This window comes from Chrysochloris asiatica, unplaced genomic scaffold (assembly GCF_000296735.1).
Source record: "Chrysochloris asiatica unplaced genomic scaffold, ChrAsi1.0 scaffold00476, whole genome shotgun sequence".
NCBI classification, from domain to species: domain Eukaryota; kingdom Metazoa; phylum Chordata; class Mammalia; order Afrosoricida; family Chrysochloridae; genus Chrysochloris; species Chrysochloris asiatica.
Window position 1 is genome coordinate 474,797 of NW_006408994.1, and position 12,066 is coordinate 486,862.

At 40.2% G+C, this 12,066-nt stretch overlaps 1 pseudogene; it reads right to left on the bottom strand.

Moving 5' to 3' along the window:
- LOC102828925 overlaps positions 1 to 11,466 on the bottom strand; it is a 190,744-nt pseudogene extending 179,278 nt beyond the window's left edge.
- Positions 11,467 to 12,066: the final 600 nt, after the last annotated feature.

A 12,066-nucleotide genomic window follows, 5' to 3' on the forward strand; every position in this document is an offset into this window, starting at 1 on the left:
TTATTGGCATTCTGGAACAGGAAGAATCACACAAGTGCACAGGGAAGACAGTTGAAAAGTTGTTGGAAGAAAATTTTCCTAAAATCCTGAAAAGCAAAAATATAAGCATTTAAGAAGCTCAATGAACCCCAGGAAGGACAGACTCTAAAAGAAAATCAACAAGACATATAATAATCAACCTCTCCAAAATCAAAGATAAGGACAGAATACCAAAAGCATCTAGGGAAAAGAGAAGTGCAACGTACAAAGGCAAGCAAATCAGATTAAGCCCGGATCTCTCAACAGCAACCATGCAGGCAAGAAGGCAATGGGAAAACATATATAAAACCCTGAAGGAAAAAAACTGCCAACCAAGAATCTTCTACACAACAAAGCTGTCAGTCAAACACAATGGTGTAATCAAAACATTCCAGGATAAACAGAAGCTAAGGGATTTTGCCAAAGCCAACCCTGTGATGAAAAACATCCTAAAGGGAGTTCTGTGGACTGAGAACCAAGAACAGACAACAACCAGAGAATGGCAAACATGGCAGCACCACCCAGAACTCAGTCGACAAATGGAAGAGTAAAGAACAGAACTATAAGAACAAATTCAGAGGATCTGGGAGGTCAGTCTATGATCAAAACAATTGCAATGTGAAAGAAGGTAAACACATAGGAACAGAGATCCAGGTGGTGAGAAGGTCAGGTAGATTACAGGATAAAATAGACTGTCTTAAATGGAGAGAAAAGCTAATGGAATATAAGGTAACCACAATAGTGGGGTTGGAGAGGCGGTTTAGGGGGAGGTGGAGGGAGGCAATGGTAGAGCATAGGGTAGTGGCAGACACAATTGTAGTTCAGGTGTTGGGAGGGCAATACAAGAAGGAGGAGGGAGTAAAAGAGTACAGTACACAGGAGAACATTGAGACAGGTTTGCATGGGCTAAATAGGACAGAGGAAAAGAGTGATGCATGCTCAACCCTGGAACAGCAGGGCTCTATGATATAGGGATCAAGGCATAGTTTGAAGAGGGGAAAAAATACTAAGATGCTCAACTGTCTTATGTATATTGGTTTCCCTTGCCTACTATCATAAAATGGACACTTGAGTGAGATATAAAGGAATGTCAGGAAACATGATTTCAGAAAACCCGTCTTCAGCCTATAACTGATTAGAATACCTAAAAGGGGTTCTAGAACTTGCCCAGTGAAACAGACCTCTTGCAGAGCCTTTGTAGTGTATAGGACCTTAGGTGGAATCCTGAGGCCCATCCAGAACCTTCTGAGGTGAGACATTCCCACTAGAAAGGACAAGCAGACTAGCCTGGGACAGCTAGAGTGACAGAAGACACATCTTCAAAGAAAGATCTGCAGGAAACCCCAAAACAAAAATGGCAATATGACTGGCTACTACAAGAATAAGCAAGTTGTTTGTCGGGAAGCCATCAAGGCAAGCAATCAAGTTCTTTCAGGACAAACCCCCCTCTAAGACTGAAACTCAAAGGGAAGACATGAGCAACCATGTAAACTTGCTGGCGACCACATTGATATACTGGTGAATGGAAGAAGGGGAGGAGCAGTGATGAAGAAATGAGCTGAGTTCAACCACGGTCCATAGACTCACATTGACCTGGAGATGAGAGAGAGAAAAGGAAGGGCTGGTTGGTACAAAGTGTGGTGATACCTAAAGACACCTGAGCCCATGGACAAGGACATAGCCACAGAGGGCTAGAGCTGAGAGTGAAGCATCCAGCTTCTATGAAGTAAAAGGAGGCACACAAGAACACCCAAAGTTGTAGACAGTACCCCTTTGACCTAGCCTCGATGGTTTGATAATCAGAACTCGACTAGAGGAAGATTAAAAAAAGAAAAAAAAAAAACAATTTTTGATAAAGGAAACAAGGGTAAATTGCTACAATTTGATGAACCTGACCTATACTCATAGAGGTAGTAACTCTAAATACCAACAGAGAGGAAAGGAGTCTTCACATTAAGTATGAAAGCTCTCCCCTCTGTACACAGGGTAGATAGGGACAGACAACTTAGACATTGTCTACCTAAAATGAGGGGGCTATCAAGGCACGAAGTGACTGGCTTACAAGGTTTCAAGAGGGAGTTTAGTTTAAGACTGTGTAGGGGAAGAATGTGTCCCCACTGATTAGTTTTTATCTTGTCTATATGGGTATGGTAAAATGAGATGAGAATAAGATTCTTAATGATTCAATAGTGAGTAGTTGTTACCATGACTAATTGCGACTGTCACAATTGTAAAGGTATTCATTTTATAAAGAAAATGGTGGAGTACAAACAAAGGACCAGAACAAAGGACCAGAAACAAAGGACCCTAGGACCATCAAGGGAGAAAAGCACAAGCAGAATGTGAGACCTTATCCAGAGATACAGTGACACCAGAGATGGAGGCAGATATGGGGACATGAAGAGAGGGAGCAGCTGAGGACTCTAGATTCATGGGAAGAGAGGCACTAAGAGATGTTGGCCGGGAGGCAGATTTGCAAAACAGGCAGTTTGGTGTTATAAAGTATATATGCCTGAGTGTTTAAAAAAAAAAAAAAGAAGAGCTAAAGTGAATAGAGAGAAATACTGTTAATTGATGGTACATGGAGGGGATTATAATCGTTGTAATGAAACAAGGTGTATGATTTGTTGAATGTAAAACTGATGATTTGCCCTGTATACTTTAACTCAATCCACAATAAAAAAAAAAAAAAAAAAAGACTGCTTTCTTGTATCTGGCTCATTATGTCTGACCTCCAGTTTGTGGGACTTTCAGTTCATCACCTGACCTGATTCACCAGTTTCCACAACAGTCTGTGACACGACCTGCTGATTTGCTTTCCTCAGGTCATGAGATTATGTGAGTCCTCCAGATTGATTTCTAAAGTACAGAGTTGGAACTTGTCAGCCTCCACAGTTTTGTGAACCATTACTTTTGACAGTTACAGTGTGTTGCAGAACCCTGGGAATTGAGGGAAGGGAGAAGTGGTGATCGTTATCAATGAGTATGGAATGGTATAACCTGTTAGAAAAGTGGGGATATCCTTAACCTTCAACTCATAGGAACCAGCCTTGTGTTTATATTTATATAATAAATGAATCATGCAAACATACACTCAAAATTGTTGTTAAGTGTTATCAATTTGGTTCTGACTTATTGTGACCCTGTATATATACCCTGTATATATATGGTTCACAAAGAGCACCTGACGAGCTTGAACCACCAACCTTGTGGTTCAAGCCAGCTTTGCAGTCAAAGCATTAACCCACAGCACCACACCAAGATTCTAACATACACTTGCCATTTTTTTTTTTATGTTTATTGTGAATTATGTGATAGTTTATATGGGAGAACATTAGTTTTATATTCATTCTATCGTATATCATTTCACTGCATGGTTACAATCCCCTCCATGCATCATCAACCAACCAAAGGGTATACACTACAAGCCTGCCACTTCCCCGGTCATCAGCACACAGCCCCTCTCCCTCTCTGGGTCTAAAGTCCCCAGCTGCTCCATCCCTGGGGCCATTGAGGGAGAAGAGTGGAGTGCGGGACCCTATCCAGAGAAGCAGTGATTCTAGAGATGGGGACTTTGGACTCAGGGAGGGAGAGGGGCTGTGTGCTGACAGCTGGGGGGATATCTGGACAGATGGGTGCACTCAATTCATAAAAACTTTTTAAAAATTATTATACACAATATTAGCAATTTCAAAATACATTAAAATTAAAATAGCATTTTTTAAAAATGTATTTAGCTTCCTCATCTCCTTTAGAACTTTTTTCCTCTACTCATGAAAGCAAAGTCATGTTTATTTATCTGTTTACCACAACTGAGCCCAGTGTCCAATAACATTGGATTGAAATGTTAAATTCATTTTGGTTGTCATGCATACCTAGATTGTCTTGCCTGTTTACTCTTGAGCACTTATAAAGACACTTATATTAAGTCTTAAGATAAAGACAAATCATACAGATGTGGAAATCCATTAGCATGGGGCCATAATGGTGTCCAAAGGATTCAAAGTCATGTGACTATTTATAGAAGATGGAAAACAAAAGAAATTCATTAGGAAATTATGATTGGCAGCAGATCAGTTCATCACTCTCAGATGGAACTATGGATGTAGGAAAGAGACCATAGCTGAATATGTACTATATGAGCAAAGTACTGAATAATGCAGGAAGCATCAAAAGAAATACAGAGCCACTGTACCAAAAAGAATTGGTCATTGTTCAACCACATCAAGAAGTACCATATGATCAAGAACAGATGATATTGTAGGAAGAAGTCCAAGCTGCTCTGAATGCATTGGTGAAAAACAAGACTCCAAGAACTAATAGAATACAAACAGAAACCTTTCAACAAAGTGATGCAGCACTGAAGGCACTCACTTGTCTATACCAAGAAATTTGAAAGACAGCATCCTGGCCAACTGAATGGAAAGAGACTCATTTTGTGCCTATTCCAAAGAAAGATGATCTGGCGGAATATAGAAATTATGAAACAATATCGTTAATATCACATGCAAGTAAAATTTTGCTGAATATAATACAAAAATGATTCCAACAATCCATGGGCAGGGAGCTGCCAGAAATTCAGTCCTGATTCAGACAAGTACATGAAAAGAGGGATATCATTGCTGATGTCAGATGAATCTTGGATACAAGCAGAGAATACCAGAAAGATGTTTACTTGTGTTTTATTGACTATGCAAAAACATTCAACTTTGTGGATCATAACACATTATGGATAACGGAGAAGAATGTGAAGTCTAGGACACTTACTGTGTTTCATGAGGAACCTGTACATACACCAAGAGGGATACTGAATGGTTAACAATCAGAAAAAGTGTGTGTTAAGGTTGTATCCTTTCACTATACTTATTCAATCTGCAGGCAGAGGAAATAACGTCAGAGGTTGGATTATATGAAGAAGAACATGGCATCAGGGTTAGAAGAAGAGTTATCAACCTGTGATATGCAGATGATACAACCCTGCGTAAGCAAAGAGGATTTGAAATACTTACTGATAATATGGATTACACCTCAATGTAAGGAAAATGAAAATCTTCACAACTTCACCCCAAAATATCATCATGATAAATGGAGAAAAGAGTGAAGTTGTCAAAGACTTCATTTTGTTTGGACCTATAATCAACCCTTAAGGAGATCTGGTAGCATAGTGGTTACAAATCGGGCTGCTAACCGCAAGGGCAGCAGTTTGAAACTACCAGCTGCTCCATGGGAGAAAGATGAGGCTTTCTGCTCCCATAAAGATTGACAGCCTCAGAAACCCTTTTCAGGGTCGCTATGGGTTGGAACCGACTCCACGGCACTTAACAATAATACCAACAATAATCAACCCTTATGGTAACTGCAGTCAAAAAAATTGAACAAAATATTTTATTGGACAAATCTACTGCACAAGACCTTTTTAAAGTGTTAAAGGGCAAAGATATCACTTTGAGGACTAAGGTCATGGTGTTTTCAATGATCTCATATGCATGCAAAAGTTGAACAATGATTAAAGACCATAGAAGAATTGATGCATTTGACTTACGGTGCTGGCAATGAATATTGAAAGTACCATGGATGATAGGAAAAACAAATATGTTTTGGAAGAACTATAACCAGAATACTCCTTAGAGTCTAGAATGAAGAGACTTCATCTCATACTTTGGATATATTGTTGTTGCTGTTGCTAAATGTCATTGAGTCTGTTCCAACCCATAGTGATGCTGTATAGGGTTTCCAAGGATCAGCTGGGGAGCTTGAACCACCAAACTTGTGGTTCAAACCCACTTTGTAGTTCATTGCATTAATCCACAGCACCACACCATGTTGTTAGGAGGGACCAATCCTTGGAAAATGGCATCATGCTTAGTAAAATGGTCATCATCATTAATTGCCATCGATTAGGTTCTGACTTATACTGATGGGTAATCGGTTTGAACTGCTGACCTTGGGATTAGCAGTCTAGTACTTATCCTACAGGACTGCACCAGGACTCCATAGGGTTTCCTAGCAAGGGTAAAGTTATTGTTATTCTTAAGTGCCATAGAGTCGGTTCTAACCCATAGCAACCCTGTATAGGGTTTCCAAGGGGCAGCTGGTGAGCTTGAACCACCAACCTTGCATTCAAACCAACATTTCAGTCTAGCACATTAACCCACAGTGCCACACAAGAATTTGGGGGCCAAGTATAAAGTAGACAGAGAAAAAGAGCAAGACCCTCAACCAGATGAATTGATGCAGTGGCAACAACAACAAGAATTGATAGGACGCTGCAGGACTAGGCAGTGTTTCGTTCAGTTGTGTATAGGGTCACCATGTGTTGAAACCGACTCAAGGGCACCTAACAACAACCACATGTATTGCAGATTTTTAAAGTTTACAGGATTGGTTCTGGGGCCCTCTGATCACCTTGGTTGGGGTATGACTCATGACCATATGACCTTGGTACTTCAATTTCCTTTCAGGGCACACCCAGGCAAGTCCGTGAGAGTGAAACTGCCCCTCTCTAAAATGGCCAGTGGGAAAGGTAGTTAAATCCACTTTCAGAAGCACTCTGTGTGAGAGCAATACATTGCCAGTTAGTGGCCAGAAAGAACTCACAACAGAGGGTGAACTTATGTGAACACTCAAAATGGGTTTAGGATTCTCACTCTGGTGTGACACTACGGGTTAATACACTGAACTACAAAGTCAGTTTGAACCACAAAGTTCAAGCTCACCAGCCACTCCTCAGAAACCCTATATGGGGTCGCTATGGGTCAGAATGACTTGATGGCACTTAACAACAACAATTATGTGGTACTATAAGATCAGCACTGGACTGTGAACCACAAGGTCAGCAGTTCAAATCCACCAACAGCTCCTTGGAAACCCTATCCAGGGTTGCTATGAGTTGGAACTAACTCAATGGCACTTAACAACAACAACAATCTATCTGGCAGAGTATAGAAACACTTCCTTTGAAGCAAGAGTGATAGGTCTGAGAAATGGCCTCAGGAACAATGGTTGTGCACTATGCAGATAAAGTTACCATACAAAAAAACAGGCAGCAATGAGCAGGCCAGCAAGTTCTAAGAGGTGCCCACATGTCTGACCATCTTGCTCCAACATGTCTCCTCCAAACATATTTTTTGTATTTGTATTTTTTTTAACCATGTTGTCAACAGATCACCTTGAAGAATGGCTGGAAATGTGCCACTTCCAGAAAATGTGGTCAGGTTGGGACTCAGAAGAAGTAAAGGGGCTAATGGACTGGAGAAGACAATACCCCAGAGGCATTGAGCTCCTGGTGAAAGACAGGACTAAAAGCTGCAACAAAGTCCAGAGCTGTAGAAAATCTATTATGCACAGCATGGGCTTCTGCTCTTGGGTGGATGCAATCTACTCCACCTCAGAATGGAAAGAAAAGTCCATTCTCCATCTTCTCCTCTCACCTTTTCAAACGCCTGTCCCTTCGAAGCCACTACTTGTTCTACTCCCTGCAGAATAGAAAGGAACTGGCATTTGGTCATGGGAGACTCTACTTCACACTTTGCATCAAGACCAAGTTACAACAATACTTTGGCTTTCCAAATTTTTAAATAATTTGTGTTCTCTGTTTCTCTCCTGCAAAACCTTCCCTGTTACTCTACATGTTTCTAGAATGCAGAGGGTCGCTCCAAGTCAGAACCAACTTGGCAGCACCTAGCCACCACCACCACCACAATAACTAGGTAGAGTCCTGGTGTGGCGCTGTGGATTAATGCGCCAGACTGCAAAGCCATTTGAACTGCAAGGTTGACGGTTCAAGCTCACCAGCTGCTCCTCGGAAACCCTATGCAGGGTCACTGTGGGTCAGAACTGACTCGATGGCACTTAACGACAACAGCACACAGTTAACACGCTAGACTAAACCTCCCCCCACCCCCCCAAAAAAAAAGGTTGTCTGTTCAAGTCCACCCAGGGCACCGTGAAATAAAGGCCTGAAGATCTTCTTTCAAAAGATCGGGCATTGAAAACCCTATGGGGAGCACTGCTATACTTTGACACATGTCATTAGTTAGAATTGAGTCTATGGCAACTAGTATTTTATTATTTTTATATTTAACTTCGGCCTGCTGCCCCCCACCTACTAACTGCCATGCTTCCAGGGAATCTCAGCAGTTAGCAGGGAATCATCCACTCCTCTCTTACATCTGACACTTGCAGTGTTTGTTACTCAACAACCTCCCAACTCAACTTGCTGAGCCTTACTCCCTGTCCCTGCTCTCCTTTCTTAGAGTTATTCAAAGTACCTGATAAATCTCCCAGACACCGGTTTAACTGTTTGATTATATTGATGCATTGCCTTCTGGGCTAAATCTGTGCTTGCCCAAAGATAAGAGACAAGAAAATATAGCAATCTTTCTAGGGTTCATAGAGCTGCATGATTCCATAGAAGTAAGTAATTTTTACTTGCTTTGGTTCTTATGGTAAAAGACATAGAAAAATCTGTGGGGTATGAAATGCTGCCAGCTTCACTAAGTCAATGTCATGTTTAATATTTAAAAAGAGCTTTTATAAGTGATGAAATGGGTCTTTGAAGTCTTTAAATAGTGGTAAAATAAATCCTTCTCTCCTAGTGTACAACGTATTCTCCATGAATGAGTGTTCTCAGATGAAGTAAGGATAAATGGGAGACAGATACAGCACACTTAATGTATTATGCCAAATTCAAATCCAAAGGTGGTAGAAAATACAATCACCCATTCTTTTCCTTTGTATTCACTATTGCCTTTAAATAAAACATTTTTAACATGTCTTATCTATTCTGAGTTCAGCATGCAATATATAGACTCATTCTGCCTTCAACAGCTTTTGATTAGGAATCGTTGAGACCTTACTGTGAGATTTCCTCCACTTTCAGATCAATGCTCTTTTGTCTGCATATGAGAAAACCATCTGCACTTTAATTAAATGTGCCCAATGAGATTACCCTGGGTAAATTCCTCATTAGGTATAACATTGAAAAATCTATTAATTCATATGAAAACTATCATTTTGCTAGCTTTAATATTTCAATAAAATATTTTTGAACCGTGCTCTTCTTCAGTTACATAAGATCAAGAAATTCATGTATTCTAAGTGAAATCAGTCAAAATTTAAATATGCTACTTTTGAAAGTTCCTTTAGTTTTTCAGTGAAGTACACAATAAAGTTATCTCTTAAAATACATTAGAATGTCATTACATAAAAATAAAGTAAAAATATATGCATAAATTAACATCTTTGCAATTTCAATCAGAGCCTATTTATTTTAGAGGTGAAAATATATTTAGGTGCCCTTCAGCAGCCATTCCTAAGAACTAAAAATAAAATTGTGCTTTTTATATATTATAATTCATGTATTTTTGAAATTACTGAAAAAATATTTGTTTGTTCATTAAACTAATGAGATAAATAGGTTTGATATGTTGACAACTGAAATGTGTAATTTTCATTTTCATCAAATTTATGAGTCTCCATTCTGTGTGTATAATAAGTAGCTATTCTGGGATTGATTGACAGTCATTATTGGGAAGGGGAAATGGAATCTGGCTAAGGATCTTTGGTCTCTAACAACAATCTGTTATCTGTGTCCAGAAAAAGATGTTGCCAAATATGACTTGAAAGGGCCTTTCTAGTTTTAGGATTCAGTAATGTTACTATTTGATTAAAGCATATGTAATGGTTAAATGGAGTCCTGGTGTGGTGCTGTTAGTTAATGCACCAGACTGCAAAGCCATCTGAACTGCAAGGTTGGCGGTTCAAGCTCACCAGCCACTCCTCAGAAACCCTAAACAGGGTCACTGTGGGTTAGGATCGACTCGACAGCATGTAACAAAAATAACAACAACTGGTTAAACATACAGTTACTCTGAATGCTCTGCAGCCCATTCTTCCTACCTTTTAGGATTTTTGAGATGGCACAATAATCAGCAACACTTTTCCCTCCCAGAGTCATAAACAATTGAAAAATAAGACAATGGAATAAGGCAAATGAAGAATAAGACAAGACTAGAGAATGTGGCTTGTGTCCTCAGACAAATGGGCTTCTTAATATTAAACCTAAGAATTCACCCAGGGCAGTTGAAAACTCTCACATCTTCCTTATCCTATCTTTCCTCCAGTGTCTGTTCTTGGAGGGACAGTAAAGGAGAAAACTTATAGCAAACTCTTCCTAACCTATTCTGATTGTCCTAAAATCCCCTATGCCTCTCTAAGGAAGGAAGGAAGGAATATGAAACACAGACACAGATTTTTTCCCCATATTCTAGGATACATCCAATTGAATTTATTCCTTAGTACTGTCCCTGGGAAAACTTTAGTCAGGTGTGTCCTATGTAAAGGGTTGGGGGTCTGAGGATCTAAAGAAGACGTGTAGGTCTCATCCTGCATGTCTGTGACGGAGTCGTCCTGGTGAAGATGCTGGGAATATATTGAGCCCAGTGGGAAAGAATGCCATGATGTATTGGTGAGATCTACTACAGATAGATCCGGGAAGGTGAGTGACTGAATATGTGCTATCAAATTCTCACCGTCACCCCGAGGTATGTGAATGGGATCTGTGAAAGCCAAAACCATTCAAGAAGTTGGGGGGAAACTGTGTAATCTGGATTGTAAATGCTGCTTTTGTGATTGATTCCTCCCCAAATAAAAGTATTTTCATTGTTGGTCCACACTCAAAAACACAAAGTCTTCTCCATTGCCTCTGAGCTTAGGGTCAAATGCTCAGCTTTGACACCAGTATCTACATTTTTTCTGGTGAATCTGCTATGGCAGTCAAGATGGACTCTGTCTAGTCTACTACAAAGAGTGTCTTGTCTATAGAGCATGCATGAAAACTCACCAGTTATCAACAAGTCAATTCCAACTCATGGTGGCACCAGGTTTCTTAGATTAGAACTGAGCTCCACAGGGTTTTCAGTGGTTAGCTTTTAGGATGTACGGGTTAGGCTTTCTCCTGAGGCCTCTGGGTGGACTGGAACCTTCAACCTTTCGATGTGTTAACCGTTTGTACAACACAGGATGTCCAGAGCATGAGTATAAGTTAAATTGAATGCATGTATATTTGGGGGAAAGGAGAGGGTTTGTGTCTTTCATAAGATTTTTCAAAAGATCAAGAACCCCAAAGAAAGAAAACTACTAGGAGTCTTCTAAAAGTATGTGGGAAAAATCCATTATCTTTTCATTTCCCCACAAATATTGAAGCACTCTCGTACGTTTATCATAGTCCCTGGCACAGGTAATGGGATAGAGCATGGCACTACACACATTTCTAAAACATCCTCTTTGTCCTAGATGGTAGTTCACATACATGTACCACTCTCCTTCTAGAAACATATCAAAGGCGCTGCCTTTTGTCAGAGGCAGAGCCAGGAATATTTTGCATCTTCTGATAGTTGGGTGATGTCCTTCACCTTGCTTGGCTGCAGCCCTAACTTCAATTGCCATCACTTATAATCTCCATATTTATAAGTCTGATTCTCTTCTCAGATTCCAACAAATGCCACCAATTCCATGGCTCAGCTTTTGGAAATATTCAGTGGTCCTGGTCACAGAGAGTTTCTTAATCCTGTTTTGTTAGCAGTTAGCTTACTTGAGCAAGTTTGCTAGTAGAAACCTCTGCGAATCCAGGTGATATTGAATGCAGCTTTCTCAGAGACAAGCAGTTAGCACAAAAGCAAACTTTGAGCTGGGTTCATTTCAAGTTTAACATACCTTATGTTATTAATGGTGGTTGCCATAGAATATGCTCCAACACATGGAGATTCCATGCACACCAGAGTGACATCTAGTCAGGCCTGGCACCATCACCATTACCATTAGCAAGTTGAGTCAATTTTTGCAGGCACTGTGTAGTACCTTCCAACTTGGAGGGTTCATTTGCCAGCACCATATTGGAAAATATTTTGTTGTTATCCATAGAGGTTTTGTTGGCTAATTTTCAGAAGTAAGTCACCAGGGCTTTCTTCCAAATCTGACTTAAAGTTCTACTGAAACCTGTCCACCATGGTGACTCTGATGGTAGCTGAAACACCCAAGGCACAGTTT